General features: G+C 55.6%; 1 long non-coding RNA gene across 3 annotated transcripts in view; it reads left to right on the forward strand.

Annotated features, from left to right (window-relative positions):
* The window catches only part of LOC143824846 (uncharacterized), a 51029-nt gene that overhangs the window by 21875 nt on the left and 8684 nt on the right, over nt 1-20470 (forward strand). The window contains exon 5 of one of the 3 annotated variants that reach the window (XR_013226890.1): nt 17546-17571. The exons of 1 other annotated variant lie outside the window; for it this stretch is intronic. This is a non-coding gene — a long non-coding RNA (uncharacterized LOC143824846). Of the gene's footprint in view, nt 1-12246; nt 12514-17545; nt 17572-20470 lie in introns of those variants that run through there. One more of the 3 variants, XR_013226889.1, reaches the window with a different exon arrangement.

Consider the following 20470-nt stretch of genomic DNA (forward strand, 5'->3'; position numbering starts at 1 on the left):
AACTTGGGCCGCACGCATTTCGGACTCAAGGGCCGTCCTTTCCCCAAAGACGGGAAACGGCACCAATCCTGACTAGGTGTTGCCATCTTATATACTTGGGATATACGCAATTGGGATGTGAGTGTCCTGCACAGTGCAGGGGGTTGGACTAGATGTCCCATGAGGTCCCTTCCAACTCTATTATTCTATGGTTCCATGATTCTTGGTGTCATCTGTTAAAGCAGGCCTCGGATCTCTTCCCCTGGTAGCTGCAGGCACACAAACATCTCCAGTGGTCTTATAATCTGGATTTAAGTTTCCAGCATTTCTAAATGTGTCATCGTCCACCAATAATTAAAATCAAACGGGCGATTCTCGAGAGCCTGGAAACCACGTCTTCCACTCTGCGAGTTTTCACCTTGCCTCCAGGATCCGGGAAAGGGGTTGGGATCAGGCAGGGGTTTGGGGGAGCCGGGTTCAAATCCTCACTTGTGCTGTGGAAATCAGCAGAGTGACTTCAGGCCGAGTTCTGTGTATATTTATTTTCACAGGAAATTGCCTTTTTAGAGGACTAAAAGTCTCTCCAACTGGACTGGGGAGGGGGGGGGGACGGAGCCCAAGAAGTCACGCCTGACTTGGTCTCGGCATCACCGGGGCTTTCCGGGGGCTTCCCGCTGCCCATGGAAGAACAATCCCCCTGGGATCACAGGGCTGACTGAGCCAGGCAGGAGACACAGGGCCCCTGGGCCAGGCTAGCCGTGACTCACAGCCCTGCCCCCTTCCGCCCCCATCCCCTGTCCCTGGGGCTTTCCTCTCGGCCTGGGTCAAAGCAGAGGGTTTGAAGCAGAGCCGGCTTCTAGGGCTGCTGCCCCCTTCCCAGGACCCACTCCATGCGGTTTGCTTTCCCCCACATGGGTTGCCAACTTCCAGACTGGAACTGGAGCGCTCTCAGCATTGCAGTGAATCTCCAGTCTGATAAAACCACTTAGGCATTTATTGATTTAAAACGTTTATTCCACCTTTCCTGGAGCAAACGGCTGCTTTTGGAAGGAGGGCCGCATGAGGCTATACCCTGCCCAGCTCCCCCCCCCCCTCTCGCTAGAATCGCCACATATTTCTGAATCCAGAGCTGGCATATGTAGCTCCCTGTATCACAGTTGTGCTTATAATTAAGCGGCTGTGTTGAATATTGATGAAACACGTAACGTTATTTCACATGCTCTGCGGAAGTGACCCCCAATTTCCCCTGTTGCACTTTCTGTCCCGGTTCACTCTGCCCCTCTTTCCCGAGAGCCAGTCTGGAGAGCCAGGTTTGATGCCCCACTCCTCCACCTGCAGCCAGCTGGGTGACCTTGGGCCAGTCCCAGTTCTCTCAGAGCTCCCTCAGCCCAACCTACTTCACAGGGTGCCTGTTGTGGGGAGAGGAAGGGAAAGGTGTTTGTAAGCCACTTTGAGGCTCCTTCGGGTAGTGAAAAGCAGAGTATTAAAAAAAAAACCTTCTTAGGACTCAGCTAGACCCTTTCAGAGCCAGCATAGTGTCCTGGTTAGGAGTGGCAGCCTTTAATCTGGAGAACCAGGTTTGACTCCCCCACTCTTCCTCCACGTGCAGTCAGCTGGGTGACCTTGGGCCAGTCCCAGTTCTCTTAGGGCTCTCTCGGCCCCACCTACCTTGCAGGGTGCCTGCTGTGGGGAGAGGAAGGGAAACATGTTTGGAAGCCACTTCAAGACTCCCTTGGGGAGTGAAAAGATTAATCATAACAACCCGCTCTCTTCCTCCTCCAGCTTACATCTAACCATTGGTTCCTCTTATGCTTTTCACCCCTAGTCAGCCTGCTGGCAGATACACTGCTCCTCTCCTTCCATGGCCCGTCTCTCTTGCTCCCCGCTAACACGGCTTGCCTCTTCAGCCACCTTAAGGGAGAGAGCCACCAAGACTCAGCTTGAGACCGGGCCAGGACTGGCCAGACATTTGAGGCCTCCCTCCCTTCCCCACCCCCCCCCCCCCCCCCGTGCCTGCTGACCCCAGTCTTGACTTGAACAACTGCTCTTGCATAACGAATCAGGCCGGCACCCTGCCAGCCCCCGGATTAGGGCACATCCTGCCCCACAGAAGCCACTTAATCCTCCTGAATGCCGGCTCTGTCTTGCCGCCAGAGCAGCTGCCCCTTCCTCGGGGGCAAGAGCCGGAGTCCCGGGCGGGCGCGGGGACGCACTGGTCGGAGCGAGAGGCCACCGGAAGCGCCGGCACAGGCTCCGTCTCCCTGCGCCACTCTGCTGCGTGCTCTGGCCCCCGAGAAGGCGCTGCGGCTAATGTTTTCCATCTGTCAACTCCGGGATCGCGCCAGCTTGACAAACACAGGGTGTGCAGGGCGGCTGAATCGCGGGATTGTTTCCCCGTGGCCCAGCCGACGCACGGGGGCCCTGCCTCTGGCCGCACAGCCATGCTGCTGGATTCCAGCGGGTGGGCTGGGAGTCTGGGGGACGTCGCGGGTGGGTGGCCGGGTTGGTCAGAAGCAGCAGAACCACGTCCGCATCCAGGGACACATTTGAGACCGACAAAGTTTTATTCAAAGGAGTGCGCATGCCTCAAAGGCTTATGCCTCAAAGAGCGCAAAGGCACATTCCGGGAGCGCGGGTCAGTCGGCAGCTGCCAGCCACGGTGGCCACGAGGACAGCAGCAGCAAGCCTACGGAAGCACGATCGCCTTGCCTTCCTCTCCGCACAACAGACCCCCTGTGAGGTACAAGAACCTGAGAGAGCTCTGAGAGAAACTGCTCTGTGAGAACAGCTCCATCAGGACTGTGACTGGCCCCAGGTCACCCAGCTGGCTGCACATGGAAGAGCGGGGAGTCAAACCTGACTCTCCAGATTAGAGACTGTTGCTGTTAACCACGGCACCGAGTTCTTGTACTGCACTTCTCGGCGTGCTCTGACATAACTGATTTGGCTGGAGGTGTTTAGGGGCAGGTTGCCATGACCTGTCGTGACCCTGGACTTCCTGGGGGGTCTCCCATCCCGGGGCCGGCCCTGTTTAGCTTTGGAGGTCTGAGGAGACGGGGCATGTCCAGGACCCTGCCCCGGAGCTGCCGGGCGTGCCGGGCGGGTGGCCTTCCCTTCCCTTCCCTGCCCACGCTAAGCGAGGGTGGCTGAACAAGAAAATCGGCGTATCTGTTGAATATTCAGAAGGGGGAGGGAGGGCCGGCGGGCGGGCAGAGAATTAATCAAATCAACTACGGCGGCGACGGCTCTAAAGGAAATAAAGCTGTGATAAAATTCTCCACGCCGGAGTGGCGGTGCACAGTTTAATCACCAGAGATGGAGGAAAGCGGCAAGCGTTTGGCGCCGTTTCTATTCCCCTCGCCCGAGCCCTTTCAGATAAAAAGTAATAAGCTAATTAAAACGTGCCCAAGCGTGGCCTGGGAGCAAGGAGATGAAAGAGCCGAAGAGAAAGACAAACAAACAAACATACAGAGACCCCCGTCTCTTCCCCTCGTCCAGCTCCCGCCCCAGACTGGGGTTCAGCCAGTGCAAAACGGGGCTCATCCGGAGCCGCTTCATCAGCCCGTCAAGGAGGGGTGCCAACTCCAGCTTGAGAAATCCCTGGAGATTTAGGGGTCGCAGCTTGGGGAAGAGGAGGGGCTCTGTGGGCATGTGATTCCATGGCGTCCCCCCTCCCAAGTGGCCCCCACCCCCAGGGGAAACGATCTCTGTGGCGTGGAGATCCCTTGCAATCCCAGGAGAACTTCAGGCTCTGGAATCTGGCCACCCCCACCAGCAGAGAGGCAGCAGAAAGCTCCAGGCCCGTATCAGAGACCTTGGGGACGTTTGCTCAGCTCAGGCAAGGGAGTGCGTCTTCCAACAAGGTCTCCGGTTCCAAATCTACATCAAACCCAGGACATATCGCCAACGTTGGCAGTGAAAAGCCATCTACAAAAAACTCCTCCATCCCATCTCCTCCTACCCTACCGCAGCAGTCTCCATTGGCTTGTGATGCCCGGCCTAGGGGTCTATGGAGGGAGGGACCCGATCTTTCTAGCCTGGCCTCAACCAAATGCCTGGCCGAAGAGCCCCGATTTATGGGCCCGGCGGGACACGGATGGCTCCTTCTCGGCCCCCAGTTCTCCAGGGAGCTCATTCCACCAGGTCGGGGCCAGGGCCTGTGGCTCAGTAGCAGAGCTCCTGCTCGTCATGCAGAAGGTCCCAGGTTCGATTCCTGGCATCTCTAGGTAATAGTGGTTCTGGGCAGAGATGCGCCTCTGCTCAAGGCTTCGTAGACTTGCTGCCAGTCAAAGCAGACAAAGCCGAGCCCTGGGGATCCATTTCTGAAGCAGTTTTGTGCGTGCTTTGATGAGGGCTCCGTTCTCTGGCTTCCTCCCCTGCTTTGATGCGTCTCTCAGGGCTGCTTCAAGCATCCGTAGGTTCTCACCTGCAGGAGACGCGTGCTCGAAAGCATTGCCTTGTAATAACTGAACACCCACGTGGAACCCACTTCTGAGAAACGGCTGAGGAGGGAAGGGGTGGGGGAGACCCTGCCCCGCTTTAGTGCAGGCGGCAGATTTCACATGGGGCCGTTTCCAGAGACGTGTCTCTTTCTGCAAGCGCCCTCTGAGAGGACCGTACCATGTCGGGTTCTGACTGTACCTGCTGTTTTCTAAGCTGCCTGGAACCTGAGGAGATGAGAGAGGTTGGCACTTTCAATCCGCCAATTAATACATCAACACGTATTTAATATGGTGCCTGTACTTTGAAGGTTGCCTTGCAGATCGATATGTCGAACTGTGGTTTAGTCTCGGGTTAAAGGAGGAGCATGAAGTCTGGGGAGATGCCTCCTGGCCTCGGTTTCCTGCCCTCCCACCCACTCGGTGGAACAGGGGAAGTCCTGAGCGGGGAAACCCAAGCAGAGGGACACCCCCGACCCAGGCGTGTGGGCCGGCCAAGCCCCGCCGCAGCCTCCAGCCTTAACCTTCAGGGCCCCCTCCGCTTCTCACCAAGGGAAACATCTGCCAAGAGGAGAAGTTTCCGCAAGCATCTCCCAGTAGGCGGGAGCGGAGTCCCACACCGCAGTCTGAGCAGGGTGCCCTGTGCCACGGGGGGAGGGGGGGAGCCCCCAGAATAAATAAACGAAGCCACGCTGGGAGTGCAGGGCGAGGGAAGTACTTCAGACGAACGCTGCGGCAGACAGCCGTAAGCCGTCATTTCCCGAGCTTTGCACATCTGGCGGGATGCCTTTGAACCAGGAATTCTCGCCCCGGCAAGCTGCCCTAGAAGCAAATCTGTTGGTGGTTAAAGGGGCCTTATTTAAACCGATGTGAACTTCACATGGAGCGTTCTGCAACTCCTGATGTGATCTTGTAACCCCGGGACCCCCATTTGGAAGGGGCCTGTGGTGTGGGGCAAGGGGGAGGCATCTCCGTCCCCCTTGTGGTGTTGCATTTCCCAGCCCAAATGGTTGCCCCCCCATGAGGCCAAATTCTCCTCCCGGGTGATCAGACCAACATGCTTTTGTAAATCTAAAGTGTGAACTTCCCCCCACATTTTATTCTTTCAGGCCCTGCAATGCAGTATAATGTTCGGGGGCCCACCCTCCAAAGCTGCCATTTTCTCCTGGGGAATGGATCTCTTTAGTCTAGAGATGAGCTGTATTTCCAGATCCCCAGGTCCCATCTGGAGGTTGGCATCCCTAGCTTACCCCTTCTTTCTAGGCTGAATACTTGACAGTGTGGCATCTGACTGCCTTTCCAGCTGTTGGCCACTTGGCAGCCGTTCGCAGTGCTGTGAATCAGTAGAGAGATTAGATTGCTAGAATCCCAGAGTGGGAAGGGACCATGCAGGCCATCTAGCCTCACCCCCTGCTCAAGGCAGGATCAGCCCAAAGCATCCAGGAGAAGGATCTGTCCAGCCACTGCTTGAAGACTACCAGTGAGAGGGAGCTCCCCACCTCCTTAGGCAGCCCATCCCACTGCTGAATTACTCTGAAATTCACCCCCTCACCCCCCGATATCTAGCTGGTCCTGTTCTCCACGCAGTTCAAATCCATTGCTGCAGGTTCTTTCCTCTGCTGCCAACAGGAACCTTTCCCATCCTGGCCCCTCCACTTAATCTTCTCCAGGCAAACATCCCACATTTGCTTCCGGTGGTAGCCCGCTGGCCACAGTGGTAAAGGATTTGGGCTGGGCTGGGGCCACATGCTGACCTGAAAGGGAACTACAGATGGCTAATCTTGCTTGGCCTAAACGGTTGCACATCAGCCGCAGATGTGAGGCAGGCGGTTCCACCAAATGCAGCCCCGATGTATTGGGGGGGGTGGCAGCCTTGAGAGAGTCGGGGCATCATTTAGAACTCGCTGTGAAGCAACAGCATGCAAGATGAAGGCCAAGGCTAAAAATACAAACCATCTGCCTGGTTCGCTCCCCGCCCCAAGCCTTTGGGCCAGGGATATAAAAATACACTTTTAACTTCCTTCCTTTTTGCATTTCGTTTTGTCCCGTTTCTCTGCAAGAAGCAAGCTGCAGCCAGAGGCTGACCTCTGGTCTTGGGGGGCCCTCCTCTGTATCTGCAGTACCTTCCCTTGCTCTGCTTCCTTCCATCTGGCCACGGATGAAGACTGAAAAGGCTGGTGTGTGTGTGTGTGTTTGTGTGTGTGTGTCACAGCAGGAAGCCTTCAGATTGCTTGGCACAGACATACGCACTCAGCCGACGGTAGCCTAAATTCTGTACAAGGTGGGCTAGAAGAACCCAAAATGAATGAAGGGATAATTTCCAATTTACGGCTCCCCAGCCCTCAATTGTGAGTCTTGGAAACACCCAGTTCCAGGCAGCTGAGTGAGACCCTGCTGGATCTCTCTCTCTGGTTGCCAGCTACTGGCTGGAAAATACCTGGAGATTTTAGGGGTGCAGCCTGAGCGGGTGGACTTTGGATAGGGGAGGGGGGACTTCAGTGCGCTGTAATGCCACAGGGTCCGCCTTCAAAGGTGGCCATTTCTCCAGGGGAACTGTTGCCTGGGGATCAGCTGCAATCCCGGGAGATCTCCAGCTCCCACCTGGGGTCGGCAACCTACTTGCAGGGCAGGCCAGGCGCCTCTTGGTAGGTCATGGTTGGGGGAGGTGTGGCGTTCGTCCCGCCTGGGAATGCTGCTCCGGTCATTCCGCCGCCCGCCAGCCGCTGGAAGAGGGGCAGCAGAGAGTCTCCACTGGAAGGAGCAGCCGAAATGTTGCATTCCCGTCAAGGGGCTACAAAACTCCGGACTTTCAGGGGTTCTTGACACGGGAGTACCTGCGAGTGTGCAAGAGGAGGGGTGTGGGTATGCGGGCAGGAACGTGAGCAAAGCTTTGAACAAAGGAAATGTCATTAAAATAGCTTTTTAAAGAAAGCAACAGGAAGAAACTTTTTATATTTTCCAATGTCATTGCTTCTTGGTGCCGTGGGAATGGTCACTGTATTTAGCCTGTGTATGCCCGGACGCTGAAAAGTCCTTTTTCCTGCCTTTCTGACTCTGCTGTTTTTCTGCCTGCCAGGTTTGGGAAATTCCTGGAGATTTGGGAGTGGAGCCTTGGGAGTGCAGGGACCTGGGTGAGGCGCAGGGGCCTGGAGTCCACCCTCCTAAGTATTCCTCTCCCGCAGAGGAACCGGGTTTTGAGATCCGGAGAGGAGCGGTGAGGCTGGGGGAGTCCCCAGGCCCCACCTGGAGGCTGGCATCCCGAGGTGGAGGGAGTCCCGGAGCGCGGGGCCACCATCTCCAGCTGGGGAGTGCCACCGGAGGCGCCTTCTTTTGCGGCTAGCGCCCGGCCCCCTCTGCGGGTGCTGCTTTGCGCTGCCCGGGAAGGGTGCCAGCCTCCCGGTGGGACCTGGGGGGCCTGGAACCGCGGCTCAGCTCCAGACTCCGGAGGTCTTGGAGAAAGGGACGCGCCGTCCTCCGCAGGGCCGGATCTGGCCGCCTCCCCCGCCCCCCCCCCCCGACCCTGGCAAGTGGAGCAGAAGCGCCGCCGTCGCCGCGGGCGGCTCTTGCAAGCGCGCAGGGCGGCTCCGCCCGGCCGGGCCTCCCGCCGCGCCCCGGATTCCGGGAAGGCTGCCGCGCTCCGCCGCCCGCCCGCCCTCGCTGCCTCGCTCGCTGCCTGCTCTGCTCTGCTCTGCTCTGCTCTCCTCCCCCGGGCGCCGCCGGTCAGATGAAAGGCGGGCGGCATCGATCTGCCAGCGGGGGAGTCTCGCCGCGCTGCGCCGTCTGGAGCGGCCGAGGGGGGAGGAGGAGGAGGAGGAGGCTCCACGTGGGAGGCCCGCGACTGCCGCCCGCCCCTGGCAAGCCGCAGCGGAGCCGCCCGGGACGCGGCCTGACCCCGCCGCCGCCGCCACCGCCGAGGCGCAGCGTCTGCCCAGCCCAGCCCAGCCGGCGGCGGCAAGGCGGAGGGAGGGAAGGAGGGGAGGGGAGCCCGGCCAGGCCTGGCCGCGGGGGCCAAGAAGGGGAAAGTCCGGGGGGGGGGCCAGGGATGCCAGCCTCCAGGTGGGCGCGGGAGTCCCCCTGCAAGGTCCGCGCGCCTCCTTTGTGGAGTCTTCGCTCCCAACCCTGGCTCCGCTTCTGCCCTCCCGGCTGGGGAGGGGGACCCGCGGGCGTTTTGCCAGGGTGGCCAAGCTCCCGGGGCAGAATTTCTCGTGACAGACGGGGTCGTGTGTGGTGGTCTCCCCCCCCCCCCGCCCCAGATGCCTGTGGGATTTGGCTCGGCTGTGGGGAAACCAGTTGACGCGGTCCGGAGCCATCCCAGCCGCTGCTGTGAATAAACAAGGAACCGGTCACAGAGCGAGACGCGTTGGGATTTATATACGAGAATAAAGAAGAATGGAAGTCTGAAGACGCTGTAAAAGTCCCTTTTGCACATTTGTCTTTGCCATATTGGTATATTGCCTCTGTCCTCCTTGCCCTTCAAGAAGGGCCTGGAGGTCTCTGGGAGCTATAACTGATCTCTAGGCCACAGGGAAGGTCACCACGGGGTAGTAAAACTGCGGCCCTCCAGCGTTTACTGGCAGGGGCTCATAGGAATTGTAGTCCATGAACCTCTGGAGGACCACAGGTTGACTTCCCCTGCTATAGAGTCTAGGAGAAACTGAAGTCCTAGAATGACATCATCTCCCGCCTGCCCCCCCATGTTCTACTCTCCCCAGCCTCTCTCTTCCCCCTCCCACCAGGTCTGAGAACAGGTGACCTTGCACCTGGAGATGTAAAAGCCGTCCCCTGTCCCCTGGGCATGGTTCTTTCAGACAGCTGATGCACATTTACCCTCTTTTCCCTTTTCCCCAGCCCTCCCCAAGCCGGCAAAATTCTAAGTTTGAGCCTTTCCTGCAAAGGAGAGAACGGATATGAAATATTTACAGCTCTTCTCTTGCTTTCCTTGTTGCCCGGCAGCACTTTGGAAGGGGAAAGAAAATCTAGAGAGGCTTGGGGAAAGATCTCCGGCATAAATGCATCTTTATTTTGCTCCCCCTTTCTTTGGATCTTGGAGTTTGGTTTTCCGAGAGAGAGAGAGATGGCCGATTCCTTCACAGGCAGAAATGTGGCGGGATCCCCGGCATGCTGGAAGCAGCAGACAGGTGGCCCAAGGAGGCAGAGCCAGCACTGAGGCTGTTGTGATCCCCACAGGACTTCCCTGAAGCAGTAGCTTTCATTTGATTTAGTGCAGGGGTAGTCAACCTGTGGTCCTCCAGATGTCCATGGACTACAATTCCCATGAGCTCCTGCCCGCCTCCTCTCCTTTGCCTATTCCCTGGGTCTTGCTCCTTCCCTGGAATCCTTACACATTAACCATGGAATTACATCGGGGTCCTGGGATGGGCTCTTAGGGGCATGCACGCTCCCTGCAGGCCTGTTGCCCCACTTGAGTGGAAAGCACACCTGAAAGTTCACCCCAGGTAGCACGCAGGAAGGATTTCTGCCCTTCCAGATCTTCCCAGCCGGGAACTGCCATTTAAAAACAAAACAATCCAGCCCCCCCCCCATCAATTCAGTAACCCCCACCTGAAGGGATAGTGCTCAAGACCTCTGGGGAAGTCATGCGCGCGTGTGTGTCGCTCCAGCGCAGACGGGGATCTCGGTGCCGCCAGTTCTTTGCATCCCGGTGGCTGCATGGAGACCAAAGATATATTAATTAGAACTGCTGGAGGCAGCAATTAAGGGAGGAGGAGAGTGGAGGGGAGAAGGAAGTCCAAATCAACAGCCTGCCCCCCCCCCCAGAAGCCGTTATTAATGCCCTGAGCGAGAAGCCAGCCGCACCAAAATTTCTCCCAAGAAGCGTCGGTAACTGAATCCGGCTGTGCAAAACCCAGAGACGCATTGTTCTGGTTTAATAATTAATGCAGAGTTAATTGAGGCTTTTACTGAACGAGCCGGGGGGGGGGGAGCTCAGCCTGCCTGGCCGGCGTGGATGTGCCTTGTTGGGGGGCAGCCTGCTTTTCGGTCCCACTTTGAATCTCTTTTCTGTTCTCTCTCTGTGTTCTCCCTGCTCGAAAGGGATTGCGGCCTGTGAATTCTTGCCCTCCTGAAAGCGAGTTGAGCATGGCGGGGGGGGGGGGAGATGCACATCTTGCTCCTCTTCTCTCCCACCTGCTGTCACCGTGGACTGTGCAGTTAGCTACAAAGAAGGCTTCCGAAAGAGACAGGCAGGGGGCACACAGGCTGTGCCAGTACACTCCCCCCCCAGTGGACCAGCAATCTCTCTAGCAGCTGGAACCATTTGGCCTGGTTTGGTTCATCTTGATGGACATACAGACAGGCTGGTACGCCTGGAGTCACAGTTATGGGGGAGCACAGGGCTCTTCTGGGGAGCAGGCAACAGCACGTGTCCTGAATTGGGACCAGCATGTTAGAATATGAAAGATCTTCAGGATGCATAATTGAGCGTAGTATAGGGGGCGTCCTGTAGGGGGCATCGGAGGAGATGTTTATTTGGCATAGATAGGGTAGGAACTTCCTGATGGTTTTCAGATGATCTCCCCCAGTGTCCTTGCTTCGCTGCCAGAACAGTTGCTGAACGGCCGCAGACAACAGGGATGGGGGAGGCCCGGAGTCAGCCTGGTTCTTTTCCTTGCAGAGGGATGTCGCGGTGGGGCATCTTAACGCACGCCTGCCTCTGAAAGAGACTCCGGCTGGCTAATCGGGCCGGGGAGGAGGGGGACGCGGCCGTGTATAGCCGAGTGGCCGTCCCCCCTTCCGCCTCGAGTGGATGATTAGGGAGGTCACTTAGCTGCTGGTGCCTGGGAGAGCGACTCTAGCCGCGCTGACCCCCGGTTCAGGCCCAGCCTGCCTCCCCCCCCCCTGCTCTTGCCGCCTCCACTTTCCGCTCCCTAATTAAGGGCTTTTGTGCCGGCCTCCCTTGGGCTTTCAGCTGCCAGTCATTTTCTGCTGTGAGGCATTGCCCGGGTGGGGGCGGGGAGGCGGCTAATGTATTCGCTCAGACTGGAGACTCCAGTTGGAGCAGACCTGCTTGTAATGGGGGATTAGGGAGGGGGGAGGAGGGGGGGAGGGGGGGGTCCTTTGGTTTTCTTTGTGGCACACCTTCTGCTCCCAGGCGCACTTTCCCCTTTCTCCTTGGTTTCTCCTTGGCCTCTGAGGACTGTGGAAAGGCAGGGCTCTGTGTCTTGATTTCCCAGGCCCCATTTTTTAAAAATTCATTTAGGCCCTGCCTTTTCTCTTCATGGGGACGCCAAGTGCTCACGCCATTCTGCCATTCTCTGCGCCTCTGTTTTAGCCACACAACAACCCTGTGAGGCGGGTTAGGCTGAGCGGCCCTGACTGGTCCCAAGTCACCCAGCCAGCTTCCATGGCACTAGTGGGTCCTCCAAATGCTCATCCAACACTCTTAACTACTACATTACACCGGCTCGCAAGGGTGGCTCTGATGGATTAGACCTAATATTGACCCAGCCCAGTTTCCCCCTGCCCTTCTGTGTGGTTCCGCCTCCAGTAGCCGCCATTTTGTGGCTGGTCCCTCCTCCTGTGGCAGCCATTTTGTGGTTGGTCCCACCACTCCATATCAGAGTTCCAAAGGTGGCCTTGGGCTTGGGAAAGTTGGGTACCTTGATCGTCTATCATGAATTTGCTAAATCCTGAAAGGAGGATGGAGTATTTCAGGCCAGGATAGCATCCAGTTCTTGCCTCTGCAGTTTTTCCCTTTAAACCAGGGGTTTCCCTTTAAACCAGGGGCAAATGCTGGCAGGGGCTCATGGGAATTGTAGTCCATGAACATCTGGAGGACTACAGGTTGACTACCTCTGCATTCTCGCAGGTCCAAACCCCAGAGAACTCCTCAGTCAGCTTGCCTCCCTGAAGCACCTGGGTTCGTTCCTGACCAGCAGTATTCTGGCATGGCTCCATGTCTCCCCCGCCGCACTTGGACCTGGGTTCCAGCCCCGACTTGAGGTCCTGACCGCCCTGGCTCCGCATCAGGTCCTGCCCGGCTCTGCTGCTCCCGGCCGGCTGAGCGAGGCTGTGTTTTGGAAACAAAGCCCGGCCGGAACCGTCCCAGGAATGACCCACTTTGAGCTGTTCTCTGAGCCACTCGGCTGCGTTGGGAGGGCGAGGCGGCCGTGCTTGTTCTTTTCTTTCACGGGCATAAAAGAAGCCCTGCGCCAACCAGCGTCGTCTCCTTCCATTTTTGAGAAAGAGGAAGAAAGAAAAGAGCCTCCCTGCTAAACACATTAAGGCCCTCCTGCCTTTCAAAGAACCGAGGCCTGCCGGAATTTCTGACGCGCCCCCGTCTCCGTTGCGTGCGGCAGCTGGCTGCTGGGTCGGAAGCGAGATCCGTGGAGATGCACTCCCCTTTATCTCTCTCCGGCGCTCTCTTGAATGGATGGATGGGTGGATGAATGAACTTTCCTGGCACGGAAGGGCAGCTTGGAGCTTGCCAGGCCCGGAAACAGACATGCCTATTAGAGATGCTGCTTCCCCTGCCCCGCCCCAGACTTCAGGGACCCAGGCCACACTGTGCTCCAGCAAGGGGCGGAAGAATGTTTCGGGAGGATGTGGGGAGGCAGCGTGAAGAGAGCACTAGAATAACATGGCCCCAGTGAGTAGCCGTAGTTCCTTGGAGAGGAGTCTGAGGATTCCAAGTGCTGCTGGGTCAGGAAGGTTTCTCTTCAGATCTTTGCTCTGCCACAGACTCTCTGGGTCAGGGGGAGTCAACCTGTGGTCCTCCAGATGTTCATGGACTACAATTCCCACGAGCCCCTGCCAGCGTTTGCAGGGAGCAGGTGATGTGGAAGGCCTCTGCCTGAGACCCTGTCGGTCTGAGTAGACACCACAGACTTTGAGGGACCAAGGGCATGATTCACTATAAGGCACCTCCCAAGTAGTTAGATCAAGATGGGTAGCCATGTTAGTCTGCCCAAAGCAGGAGAAAAGCAGTAGGAAAAAAAAACAAGAGACCTGGAGCACCTTGAAGGCTGCGAAAATTTGTGGCAGCTTTCATGAGTCACTTGCTCACTTCAGATGCCAACATGCAGTGAGCCAAGTCCCTGCCCTGTCACACAGCCTTTGTGAGTCTTTAAGGCAGGAGTAGTCGACCGGTGGTCCTCCAGATGTCCATGGACTACAATTCCCATGAGCCCCTGCCAGCAAATGCTGGCAGGGGCTTATGGGAATTGTAGTCCATGGACATCTGGAGGACCACAGGTTGACTACCCCTGCTTTAAGGCATTCCGGGGCTCTTGCTTTTTCCTCTTGTGTCCATGTGAAACAGGGAGGGGAGGTCAGCCTGGGTCCTTTTGCAAAATCTAGCTGTTTGGAGTCGGGTGTAAATCTGCTGCCAGCGCTCCTCAGAAAAGTAGTACCCACCTATTTAAAACCAACACTATTGTCTCTCGGGCACTACCACTCTCGATCCTGAGCAGCTTCTAAAAGTTTGTGTGTGTGTGTGTGTGTGTGGGTTGTGTCACCGAATGGAGGTGAGTTTGCGGTGCCAAAGCATCCCGCTTTCATGAGTGTGAGGAAACAGTCTGGTTCGTTAATGGACTTTCGGGAGGGTGGCCAATGTGAGCCGGAGACGCCTTATCTTGGGCCGAGGTGCAGCTGAAGAGTGTAGCCACGGTCTGCAGCCATCTTCTTTGTCTCTGGATGAGCGTTGGGTGCGCATTACTGAGAAGAACGCCACGAAAGGTTAGCCGCGGTGTATGAAGCGGTAGAGAACCGTGGATCTAACCGAGGAGCAGAAATCAAACGCAGAAACCAAATCAAGTGCCGGGTTGCTTGTGCCAAAGAACAGAGAAGAGAAGAGAAGAGAAGGGGGCTGGGGGTCAAAGCTGCCCAAGCACAAACATTTAGTTTGAGCAGCCATGAAAGCCAGTTTTAGGGCAGGGGGGGGAGCATATACACATGGAAATAATTTTGGCCTCCTGGGAAGAGCGGCGTTTCTGAGTACAAACGGCGGATTTGTAAGACCCTGACAGGACAATCCTCAAAACACTTTCCTTGAGTAGACCTGAGCAGGATTCGGAGTGGACCAGCTTAGAATTGCTTTGCTGGCGCGCTTTTAGAGGACATCTGGAAGGAGAAATGAAAGTGTGCGTTTGGACGGGGGGGGGGGGTGATCAGGCTGCAGCTGGATCAGCTCCCCACTGTGCCCTGGGGGCAGCCCCACAGATGAAGACGCTTCCGCAGGTGGCAAATTCGGGGGGAAGAAAATGACGGTCCCGACCGGGCTCATTCCGGCACCAGCGGAGGAGATGGTCTTTGAGGCAGGCCCCTTTGCAATTAACAAGAGCTGAACAGGAGCCGGGTAATTTATGCTCAAAGGGGAGAGCACAGGATGCCAGAGAGGGGAAACTGTAACCCTGCAAATTAGCATTTTAACTGTGGTGAAAGCGCTGCTTGTGGAAATGAGCCCCTCTGGGAGGTATTTAAAGGGGAGGGTGGGGGAGGTGGCACTGCATTGGTATTCTGGGAGGGGGCTTCAGGTATAAAGGGCAGGGGGGAGAGCTGATACAGCAAGCTGGAGACTTTAGGGAGGCTGAGCGTGGGGGGGGGGTTAGGAACCGGGGAAATCCAGACTGGGAGAGGTGTTGCATAAATCAGGTGAGATTTAAAAAACAGAAACTGGAGAAAAAGCCCGCCTGCTTGGGATGGGAAAACCGTAAATGTGGTTTTGATTCGTACATCTGTGGTTTTGATTCATACATCGTTCAGCAGAGTTGCCAGCTCCTGGTTGGGAAATACCTGGAGATTTGGGGGGGGGGGGGGAGTCTGAGGAAGGTGGGGTTCAGAGAGGGGTGGGGCCACTGTAAGGTCTAAGGCTCTTGAGTTCACCTTCCCATTTTCACCAGGGGGGTCTGATCTCTGTCACCCGGAGATTCAAAACGAGAAGAAACCCACCAAGCGGCGTCCAAAACAAAGTTTCTCTTAATAATGAATGGGTCCAATTATTGTCGCTTTATTGATTCATAATCCCTCTGGGTCAAGCCAGAACGGGATCCAGATACTCACCCCCGTTTTCAAAGCCAACGCTTTGCATCAGTGGCTGGTCCCCCTCTTTACCCATTCTTCAAAACCTCCTAACCCCTCCTCTTCTGAAATTCCAACCATCTAAGTTAAACAATCATCTAGGGTAATGATTTGTCTTTTTGGCCGTCTGCAGTATCCAGAAAACTCTCCTCCAATGCTACGTTTCAAAATGAGCCCACTTCCTCCGTGGCTTCTTCTCCCTGTTCAGTTTGGCCCCAAGTATCCCCCTCACCCCTGGGGTTAGGGGGCAGGGGGCCCAGATCCAAGGGGTATGACGGAGTCTGCGCATCTTTTTCCATTTAGCTACCGAAGACAAAGTTTGACAGCACATACCAGAACTGGCTCTTGGGAGCTATTGCTGGCCAGAGCTATGCTTATCTACAATTCTGGCAGGGCCCTTCGGCCGCCTGGTAACCTTAACTCGATCTGGAAGTTCCGCCCTTCCCCAAGGACTAGGTGAGTCAGGAGTGACTCAGGGCCTGCTGGAGGCTGCAGTCCCCGTGGGACGAACGGTTCAGGTGTCACGCTTGCTTTCTGGGAAGGTCACCGAGCTTGAGTTACAGAGGGAGTTTGTGGAGCCAGCCAGAAATCTGGAGCACGTCCCCAAATAAGGGCCTCTAGGAGATGTTGGCCTCGATAAAAGAGATGGGAAGAGAATTTGGCTGGATCGAAACAATGGTCCATTGCGGTCAGCATCCCACCTGCCCAAGGCCTTCGGGTAGCTCACATGCCATGCCTGAAGGAGGGACCCCTCTTGGCCAACTGCAGGCCGAGCGTTTCCCCTCCAAACGCTTCCGGCCTGTGCTAATGTTGGGATGAGGGTGACCCATCTCCTGCCCTCCTAGATACGCCCTTCGCTCCCTCCCCTAAACTCGAAGGCTACCTGTTCTGTGACTGCACTAATTCATCTTGCCAGTTCCCAAAACAACACAAGGAACAGCCTCTCCTTCCCAGACCTTCCTCTGTTTGTTATTCTAGCGTGGCGTTATTTGTTCTTCCTTACGCTGCTGCGTGTTTGTTGGATATCTCCGTGATATTGTTTACTAAGTCACTGCTAATTTACTCTCTCCCTCTGTCTGCCCTCGGATGATTCCTATTTCCTTGTTGAAGGAAGTGTGCCGGCACACGAAAGCTCACACCTCGAATAAAACTCTGCTGGTCCTAAAGGTGTCCCTGGACTCACATTTTGCTCAGGAGCAAAACAGGCTTTCTAGAACGTGAACACCTTTTGTGCTGGGGTGGGTGGGAGGGAGTGGAAATCCTTAAGTGTGGAGTAGATGGCTGGGTGGGGGGCTATTGTGTGGGTGCAGAGGGGGGAATTCTCCAGTGGTATTCCACAGATCTGATGTCTAAGCCAGGGGCAGTCAAACTGCGGCATCCGCTGGCAGGGGCTCATAGGAATTGTAGTCTATGGACATCTGGAGGGCCGCAGTTTGACTACCCCTGGTCTAGGCGTTTGTGGGAATGTCTGGTCTTTTGGAGGCTGTCAAAAATCAGAGCGTAACTTTCCGGAACTGTGCCGGGTGTCTGGTTTTGATCCCAGTCGTTGCTGCTTCTGTCTCCCTCTTTCTGTGCTGCTCGGATAGCAAATGACTCACATAGGAGGCAGCTTCGGAGCGGCCTTGCTAATTGAAATGCGTCTTTGCCGCCAGCCTCCTCGCAGCCCTGGCTCCACATCCCCAGCGGCTCCAGCCACGGCTGAGAAAGCTGATGGGGTCAAGGCAGTTGGGCCAGAGTCCTGCAGCCCACGAAAGGCATGTGGGAGGGGGGGGGAGGCCAAAGGGAAACATGCTCCCCTCCGCTGCCAGGACTTTGTGCTTTTCTGTACATATAAGGGTGCAGAATGCTCTTTGTGGGCAAAAGGTCTCAGCCAGCGAGATGCCCCTGGAAGCGCAGGGCACGGAGGAAGGAGAGCCCTTCCCCAGAGTCTCGTAGGCCTGGCTTGATTTCCTCTGTGGTAAAGCAGGACAGCATTGGCCGGGGAGTGGTGGGGTGGGGTTCTTGATTAAAATTTTGGTCTTTATGGAGCAACAAAAAGTTTCATAGAATGCAAAAATAGCATTGTAATATGTACATTTTTTAAATTTCAGCACAAGTACAATTTGCCCCACCCCATCCTGGTGATCGCACTGTCCCTAGACCAGCCTTTCTCATCCTGCTGAGGACCCCCTGAAACATCCTTCAGGCTTCAAGAAACCCCCAGAAGTGGTGGGATCCTGCACTATACGGCAGGCAAGCACCGTCTCCCCCCCCCCCCTCCTCCCATTCTTTTCTAAACTGACAAGTGGGTTTGGGAATGCTCTCCATTAGCCTCACAGACTGTCTGTCCTCCAAGGCCCAAGGCCGTCCTCAAGGACAAGAGGAGATGAGCAGAGTAGGGTAGGGTGGGCCAGTTCTCCTGTCCCTGTTACTCTGCAAGAGAACTTCCTTGCCGGTTTGTGGGTGGGGGGCATAGTTAGGCCAGCCCTGTCCTCGGGGACGTCCCTTTGTATTCCAAATAATTATTCCAGAAGGGGGAATGTTCCTTTCCCCCCCTTTCCTCCCCCCACCCCTGCATGTCCTGTTTGCTTGGCCATTAGTCACTGAACTCCTGGGAGTATTGATGATAAGCACAATCAATTAATGCCTGTCAGGGGCCTGGAGAGGCTTGGATAACGGTTGCTATAGAAAATGCAAAAGGCTGCCATTTAGATGGAGATGTCCTTATGCTGAGGGAGTGAAAGAAAAAGGAGCCCCCTGATAATTTATTTGCTTATCTATACATTTGCCCCTATCCTGGGTGCAGGGGAAGGGCGAGACGGTATGTTAATTGTCCCTGCCCCCCAGCTTGAAATGTTTTTTAAAAATGCCTTGCATGGTTTCTGGAAGATGCCCAGGCCTTGGCAGGGATCTGGAAAATAGGTCACACGCTGTTCCTGCAAGCTACTGGAGCACATGTGAGCGCCAACAGAAGGACAGCCCTGCTGGGTCAGACCAAAATCGACTCTAATCTAGCATCCATCATGAGGTCCTGGTTAACAGCGGCAGACTCTGGTCTGGAGAAATGGGCTTGATGCCCCGCTCTTTCTCAACATGAGGCCTGCTGGGTGACCTTGGGCCAAGCACAGTTCTTTCCAAACTCTCTCGGCTTTGCCTGCCTCACCAGGTGCCTGTTGTGGACAGAGGGAGGGAAGGAGATTGTATGCCACTTTGAGACTCTTGAGGGTAGAGGCAAGCGGGGTATAAAATCAGCTCTTCTTTTCTTCCTCCTCTTCATCCTGTTTCTAACAGCGACTAGCCACGTGCCCCTGGGAATCTCACCACCTGGGCATAACTTACGTATTTACAAAAATAGTGGAATAAAGGGGAAAGAACTGTGGTCTGCACTGGTGTTAATAGCTTATTGCAAGTAAAATTTAATATGTAATTTTGGCACTGCTTACTGTGTCGTGTTAATACTAGTATGCTCCAGGTCTGTCTTTTAGATTTCTGGTTGCTCCCAGACGTCTACGCTCCTCATGATTCATCCACTGAACATCCCAATTTTTGTGACTATACCGGATTTACTCTGCGTAATCCACCTTGTGAAAAAGGCTGACTAGAAATAATGTAAATAAATAGATAATTTTCCCTGGCCTGACCCCTGCAACAGAGAATAAATGTCCCTGTCCATGGAATTTCCCTCCCAGATGATGGTGCCCAAGGAACTGTAGACAGCACTTGGCTGGATCAGGCCCATCTGATCATATTCCGGTTCCAACCAAAAACCACCGTAGTGCTCCTATGCAGCTCACAGGCAGGGCACGGTGAACCAGCCACCTCCCCTGGCCTGTCAGCAGCAGGATAAGTCTGTGGGGACAAACTTCCTTGGTGGTCTCTCATCCAAATCCTATCCAGGGCTGACCCTGCTTAGCTTGTGAGACCTGATGATTTCGGGTTGGCTTGAGCTGTCCAAATCAGTGCAAAATATTGATTTTCCAGCTTTATTTCCTTAGCCGGCAGGCAGTTAATGAGACGACAGCATGTTGCCTGGAATCCAAAACAGCCCATTCAGAACTTCCAAAGAGTCAAAGGAACGTCAGGAGTGGGGAACGTCAGGGCTCCCCTGCGGATCCTACAAGACAAGTGCCCAAAGCCCACCATGCAGGATGGCATGATTTCCTTCACAGTCGTTTTCCCCTGGCACATCTCAGCCACGTGCCTATTGAAATGCATCTTCCTGTCCGAGGCGGATAGAGTTCAGCCCCCCCAAGACCACCTTCCGTTATTACCAGGATTTCACAGATGAGATGGGAGTGAAGGATCCCAGGGAGAGATTTCCAGGGGCGGTTTTGAAAAATGGCGTGTGGAGGGACCACCCACCCAGAGCCTTCCTGGCACAGGTTTGACCTGTTCCGCTCCGCAGGCAGGAGTCCAATTCCCTTTGCATGTCAGCTGCTGAACTTGCTTGGCGGAGTCTCCCAAAGACCCGTCTTTCTTTTCTGTTTCTGTTTGGAAGCCCCCCTTCCCTCAAATTTCACAGGGTCCCCTCTGCCTGTTTTCGACCGCCTCTGTGGTGGAGGGAGCGATTTCCAGCTCCACAGGAATTTGCCTAAGACGGTCGGTGGAGGGGGGGGGCAGGCTGGGCTTGGGGGACTCGCAGAGCCCAGGGAGACATTTGGTGTTGATTTTGGGAGAGGGATTCTTTTGCTGAGGAGGGCTGGCTGGCACCCCGCCAGTTTATTTTATAGAAAGCACCACCGTGACAGCTGCTGGTGGCAGGAAAACAAATTCTGTATGGATCTTTGACAAGAGGGAGAGGGAGAGAAAGGCGAAGGAGACAGGCGCTCTAGTAAATGGAGGGAGAAATGATAAATATCCCAAAAGGCTGAGATCAAAGGCTGAGCCAGCATGTTCTTCTGGGAGTCCTTGGGAGGGGCCCTTTGGTCTTCCAGGGGCCCCGGGGCGACCGGGATACCAGGTGAGGAGTGAAGGGTGGATCATTGTTTATTTTCTTTCTTGCTGTGCCCAGTCACCTCCTTTTCTCCTCCCAAGAC

The sequence above is a fragment of the Paroedura picta genome, chromosome 15 (genome assembly GCF_049243985.1).
Source record: "Paroedura picta isolate Pp20150507F chromosome 15, Ppicta_v3.0, whole genome shotgun sequence".
Classification (NCBI taxonomy): Eukaryota; Metazoa; Chordata; class Lepidosauria; order Squamata; family Gekkonidae; genus Paroedura; species Paroedura picta.